Genomic DNA, 7,145 nt, shown 5'->3' on the forward strand with positions numbered 1-7,145 from the left:
AAAATATCGAAAGCTTTTGTAAACTCTAAATTGTTGTATTAAATGCAAGTTGTATATCTTTAAATCAGTTATATTAAGCAGGGTCTTACAAGTTGGTAATCAGAGCTCAAGGTTATCAATAAGTGTTCGGTTCAAGCTTGATCAAGCATCCGGTAAGAGTTAATCGTTTAAGTAAATCTATTATATATAATAAACATGATAAATAAGGGCTGATGTGTCATGATATGAGGGCTTGGAAAATGAGGTGGCATCACCTTAGGCATTCTAGAAATTGGTTTTGGCTCCAAAATCCGGGTCAAAGATTTTGATATATGGGTTTACACGGGATCCGTATTTTGACCCGTGTACTTAAATGTTCTAAAACCCTAAATCTGCATCTCTTCCACTGCCGCTTCATTCTTCTCCTTCACGCTACGCTGTGACAATCCTTCCTGTTGTTCATCTTTCCCTTCTTCAACTTCTATAATCCATTAACCTCTGTAATTAATGCAGTAAATTCCCAGGTATAATAAGGCGATTACTGTTTTGGAACGATCGGACGGAAATGTGTGATTAAGGCGAATCACTTTCTTATGGATCTAGGTCAAAAGGATCCTCACCAGTCACTAGTATGATGTAAGATTTTCGATTTCATTTTACTTTTTGTGAAGCTTTTTTGTTATTGTTGTTTCTGTGAGTGTGCTTATGGAATCAGTGTACATGTGTTTCAATTTTATGCATCCGTGGAGAAATCTGTATGTATTATTGTGTGATGTAGGTGTTTTTTCTTCATAAAGGTTAACATCAGACTCTGAATTCTAACTAGAGATCTGATTTATTTATTTCTATCTGTGTAAATCAATTCTGCATTCAGTCATTTTTTGTTACCTTTTTTGCTTTATTCCGGCTAGGGTTTCTAGGAGTTTTCCTACTTTGCTTTTTTGACTGGTTCAGGCTTTTTTTAGTAGATAAATGTCACGCTCAGGGTAACACATTTCATTCACCATACTGTTGGACTAATAACCAAAGCAATACAGTTAATCACAGTATACTTGTGAACAAAATAACTAAATAAGTGTTTGTAGAGTTTAGATTGGAAATGTGTATTTATGAAAATCAATGGGGAATTATGAAATTGTCATACATTATTATTATAGCACGTGTGCTTTTCAACAGGATACTTGCTTAGAAAGTTATGTGTTACGGATGTTCTTAGGATATGAGAGTTTGGAGTTTAATGAGAAAGAGAAGGGTAAAATGATATCTTTTAATAAAATTAATTATAGTTTGTAGCTTCAGGTCTCGGTTCCAGCATGAATTACATTTGTGGGAGAAATTGGGTGCTTGGAGGTGGAGGCCATGTTGATCAAGGTAATAATTATTTCACAAGTTTGTTTTTAAATCGGCCATCTTTTCTTTCATCATTTTTAATTGATTTGCGTTTGAATCTTAGTGATTTAGGGTTGAAGATTCGGGTGTTTGATGTTGTTTTTTGTTACCCTGGTGGTGTCAATTGAAGGTTGCAACAGCAGATGATCCTTTATCAAGATCGCCCACCATACGTATGTTTCCGAGCAATTAATGGTTATATGTTATTTCTTATACATTACATGTGCATTTCAAGTAACATATTTCATTTTGTAACTTTTTTTTTGTTTTATACCTCATTAGAAAAAACAAATGTCACGTAAGCAAGAAACTGATCATCATTATATGACATGGTGACCAAAGTACCAAAGTAGCACATTTTTGAAGAAAAAAAGCCTTTTTATATGCTAATATGATGTTTACGCTTTGTTACAGATCTCATATGGTTCATTCTTACACTAAAGAAAAAGATGTACAAGTATCAGTTGAGTCAGTATGCATGGACACACATGATTTTGATAGTGGTGTTTTCACAATCTTTCTTCATTGCTGCCAATATCTTTGTTGATATTCTGGTAATTCTTATTCATAAATTTATCCTAATTTACTTATAACAATACTATGTTTTCCACTATTATACTATTATTGATAGGTATCGCGTACAAAAGTAAGATACTTTAAGCGATTTCTATTTTTGTTAATTAACTTTGTTTGTTGCCATCAAAATAAGAACCAGTCAACTTTCGAATTTTTTTTTGATTTAAGTTATGGAATCCAATCCATTTACAAGATTAGCTTAATTTGAAACTATTTAGTGTGTTGTCAATTTGATAGATAAATGTAAAGTTTGTTAACCTCTTATGGATTTTTTTTTGCTTAAGTAGACTACCTTTATTTATATAGTTTGTCGGTTTGACCTTCTTATGATAATCAGTTATCGCCTCTTTATGTTACAAATATCAGCTGGGTATTATTCTTGGAAATGTATACAGGAGCATCCGAAACAGCACAGAGAGAAGAAAACTGGGCTACTTATCATGTGGGACCGGAAACCCGATCGATGATTGCTGGCGGTGTGACCAAAACTGGCAACGACACCGCAAGCGCCTAGCGGAATGTGCAATCGGGTTCGGACACAGCGCTGTTGGTGGTCGTGACAGTAAATACTACATTGTAACAAACCCAAACGATGACGATGCTGTGAACCCACAACCGGGACCCTGCGACACGCTGTCATCCAAGACGAACCGTTATAGATCATATTTAAACGCGACATGGTGATCACTTTAAAACAAGAGCTAATCATGAACAGTTTCAAAACAATCGATGCTCGAGGAGTTAATTTTCATATCGCGAATGGAGCATGTATCACAATCCAATATGTTACAAACATTATCATACATGGGTTGCATATTCATGACTGCAAGCCGAACGGTAACGCCATGTTTCGAAGCTCCCCGTCTCATTACGGGTGGAGAACCATGGTGGATATGGACGCAATATCGATCTTTGGAGGAAGCCATATTTGGATTGATCATAATTCATTATCTAATTGTACTGATGGTCTCATTGATGCTGTTATTGGCTCAACTGCTATCACCATATCTAATAATTTATCCACCCACCACAATGAGGTATTAAAACTTTTAAAAAAATCAATCTTTTTATGAAGGGAAATTACATAAAAAAAGTTAAATAAATAAAAACTGTTTCGGGCTCGTAGGTTATGTTATTGGGTCATAGCGATTCGTACATGTGAGACAAGGTTATGCAAGTGACAGTTGCCTACAACCATTTTGGAGAGGGTCTTGTGCAAAGAATGCCAAGGTATTAATTGGTCTATTCGGTTTATATAGCCCATTTTCACAAAAAATAGACCCGTTTTGACCCGAACTCAAATCTAACAAAAGGTGCAGGCATGGGTATTTCCATGTTGTAAATAATGACTACACACATTGGGAAATGTATGCTATTGGTTGCAGTGCAAACCCCACAATCAACAGCCAAGGAAATAGATACCTTGCTCTTGATGACCCAAATGCCAAACAGGTATTAACATACCTAAAAACACAATTTTTTTATTTTTTTTTATTTTTTAGAAAAATGTTATTTGCCGACAAAGTTGGACCCGCTGACTTGAAAATAACGAGCGTGAAATAGGTGACAAAGAGGGTAACATCACCCTGGAATTCGGAGGATTGGAAGTGGAGATCCGAGGGAGACCCGTGTACTACACGGGCAAATATCAGCTGGGCTTCTCTGACGTGGCTTCGACGTGGTGGAGAGTAACGCCTTGGGTGTTTACCTACATCGGTTAGCCTAATGAGGGTGAATACAAAGGCTATGAAGGATTTGGAGATTAAAGGATACCTTATACCAAAATGATGGTGTCTTGGCTCATTTCAGATCAGTCCATCTTGATGATAATCACCATGAATCACCTATGCAGTTCAAGTGTTCAATCCTTGGAAGTGGTAATGTACATCGTGTTGGTTATGTTGTATTGTTATATTATTAAACCTTATGTAAATTTTGACTCTTTTGTGATACACTTGATATGGATGTGAGCAGTGGTTGCACCATGTTCATGCTAACACAAGAAGAGCAACACTTTCTAGAGCATCAACAAGTGGGCAATTTAGCGGTAAGTTATTTCGTGTTCATACTTTATTTGATGATATTTTTTTCTCAATCCCGCAGTCCATTTTCTTAAGTCGATATCTAACTTTTGTTTTAGTCACCAGTCTATTAATTTCCATCACAAATTCATTGTTTTTCATGGATATGCGTATTCCTGAACATTTAGTTAATGCATCTAATTATCTGATTCATTCGTGTTGTTGGCAGGATGGGTCTCATCCTATTAATTTTTACACACATATTGGTAGCAAATAAATATAACTTCTATTCATCTTTGGAATAGATTGATTTGTTGTGGTTTGTCATGGTCTCTTTTGATTTCTCCTTGACTCAACATACAAGTCTATATTCACATAATTTTATCAACAATGAAGATGTAGGTTCTTGGTCTTAGGGTGTCCGGGGCGCCTGCGGGGAGGGGTGCGGTGAGTGTACTCCCCGATCGGGAACACTGCCGCCGACCCCTCGGTGACCCAAATTGGGGAGTGGGGAGCGGGTATCATTCACCGTGTGAAACTTGTATATTTTTGAGTTTTTTTTTCTATGTGATTTTGTAGGAGGATGAAGAACAAAGAATTTGCAGGTGAAGATGAAAGTGCAGGTTAAAATGAAGAAGAAGAAGGGGAGGAGGGAAACAAGAAGAAGAAAAAGAATTTTCAAATATAACCATTAAGTTTTATTTTTAATTTAAAAAAACACTTAAATTTTTTTTCATTATTACATTTAATATGTAATTATTTATTATAAGGAGTTACATATTTTTTATTGCATCATTTTTTAGATGAGCTTTTTGGTTTTTGAAGGCAACAATTGTATCGTGTTCTAAAAGAGTTATATGTATTGTTTGATAACTTTTTTCTCTTGATCTTATTTAGCCAATCAAATGAGTAAGGATGAAGAACAAGATAAGTGTTATAACTTTTTCTTATATTGTGTATATACTGTTCTAAAAGAGTTATATGTATTGTTTGATAACTTTTTTCTCTTAATCTTCTTTAGCCAATCAAATGAGTAAGGGTGAAGAACAGGATAAGTGTTATAACTTTTTCTTGGAGTATGCAGCCGACGGGTCAGAAAGAGTCAAAGCTGCACTTACTATCCGAATCCATTAGAAACTTTGCGCATGGAACTGGAGAGGATAGTTGGTTGTGGGGTCTGGAGAGCTAGGGAAATTTCTAAGTTAAGATCTTGAAACACCATATTTAACGGCTTTCTTTTACAGATCTGGGCGTTGAGTTTGTATGGAATAAGTGGAGTCCGATTAATGTTAATTTTGAAGACGGGAATGTTTAATTAATATATCTTATTCGTCATGCATTATTCATTTGTATATATACGACTGGCAATTCAAAACAATTATAAAACAAAATAACGTTTGAAAACATGTCTTTTTATTTTATTTAATGACATAATTTGATTAATATAAAGTGATTTTTCTTACCCGGGAGGCTCCCGGGTTATAACCTAGTTTAGAGAATATAGAAATAAATCATGAACAAATATGCATGAAAATAGTGTGTAAGCTCACTCAAACATAAGAAATGCATGAAACAAGAACGATTGAATCAAGTTATGAACTTGATTGAATCAAAACAAGTAAGGCATGTGTTATAAATGGAATGTTTAACAATCTATGTAAACATTTCAGTAATAAAGATGGCGGATGGAGGTAATGATGATGCGGTGCGAAGAGTCACCGAACAAATGAGGGAAGTGATTGCCGAAGAGGTTGGAAAGGCGATCGAAAACAGTTTGTCGGGCTTTATTGATAAAATTCAAAACACAGTTTTATCAATAGTAGACGATAGAATCAAGAAATTGGAAGTGATTCAAATTTAGCAAAGGAAAAGCCCAGAGGACGAAAGCCTTGTTCATACAAGGAATTCATGGCATGTAAACCACCAATATATAATGGGGAGGTTGATCCAATAGTGTGCCAACGATGGCTAAGTGATGTCGAAGGGGTATTCGAGAGGACCCATTGTGACGAAGATGACTACGTAGCCTATGGTACGGGTCAACTAAGGAGTCAAGCGAAAGATTGGTGGGATAACAAAAAGAGAGAGATTGGTAGTGAAGTTGCTAAGGTCATGACATGGGAAGAGTTTAAGACGCCATTTCTTAAACATCATAGCCCTAAGGCGGTCGTTAATAAAATCAATGAAGAGTTCATGCAACTTAGGCACAAGGGCGAGACCTTAGACAAAATTACAGCAACGTTTATGGATAAGATGAAGTTTTGCATTGAACTGGTGACGAATGAAGAACAAAAGATATACTACTACCATAACATGTTGAGCGCTGAGTATAGGGAGTTTATGACTCCTTCAAAATACGAGACCCTTACGGAGATCATAAATGCTGCTCGGGAAAGGGAAATCGAACTGAAAAAGAGCGTCGAAAGGGGTGAACGGAGGGCACACGATGTTAATCCAAGCCCTACCAAGAAGGCACGAACAAGCGAAACAGGGAAGAAATCGGATGCAAAAGGCGGGTCGCCAGGTTGCAAAATCTGCGGAAAGGGTCATAAAGGCGAATGCCGTTTGAAGGATAAGCCTTGCCCCATATGTCGAAAGACGGGACATATGGCTATATCATGCCCGGAGAAAGTGACAGTTTGCTACAATTGTTACCGACCGGGTCACAAAAGATCAGAATGCCCGGAGCTGGCTGGAAAGAAAGATGGGCAGGACCTGAAAGGTGAAGCCCCAAAAGCAAAGGCAAGATCTTTTCAACTGACCGCCGCAGAAGCGAAAGTTGAACCTGAAGTGATCTCAGGTATATTTGCTGTAAACTCGATTCCTGCACGTGTGTTATTTGATACGGGTGCGAATAAATCCTTTGTTTCATGTGGATTTATTCGACATCCTTCATTTGTTCTAACAAAATTACCTATGCCCTTAGAAGTAGAGATAGGTAATAACAAGAGCTTTGTTGTTTGTGATGTATGTGAAAACTATAAACTGAGCATTGACGACGAAGAATACATGATAGATTTAATCCCGATGTCGATGGGAGAATTCCAAGTGATTGTAGGGATGGATTGGTTGTCCCGACTCAATGCGAAGGTAGTTTGTTTTCGAAAGGAAATAAAACTGACGTCTCCTAGCGAAAAGCACGTTACGATATACGGTGAGAAAGGGGATAACCCGGTGGTG

At 36.8% G+C, this 7,145-nt stretch overlaps 1 pseudogene; it reads left to right on the plus strand.

Annotated features, from left to right (window-relative positions):
- The first annotated feature begins 367 nt into the window (after window positions 1-367).
- On the plus strand, window positions 368-5,369 carry LOC110889536 (annotated as a pseudogene).
- Window positions 5,370-7,145: the final 1,776 nt, after the last annotated feature.

This window comes from Helianthus annuus, chromosome 11 (assembly GCF_002127325.2).
Source record: "Helianthus annuus cultivar XRQ/B chromosome 11, HanXRQr2.0-SUNRISE, whole genome shotgun sequence".
Classification (NCBI taxonomy): domain Eukaryota; kingdom Viridiplantae; phylum Streptophyta; class Magnoliopsida; order Asterales; family Asteraceae; genus Helianthus; species Helianthus annuus.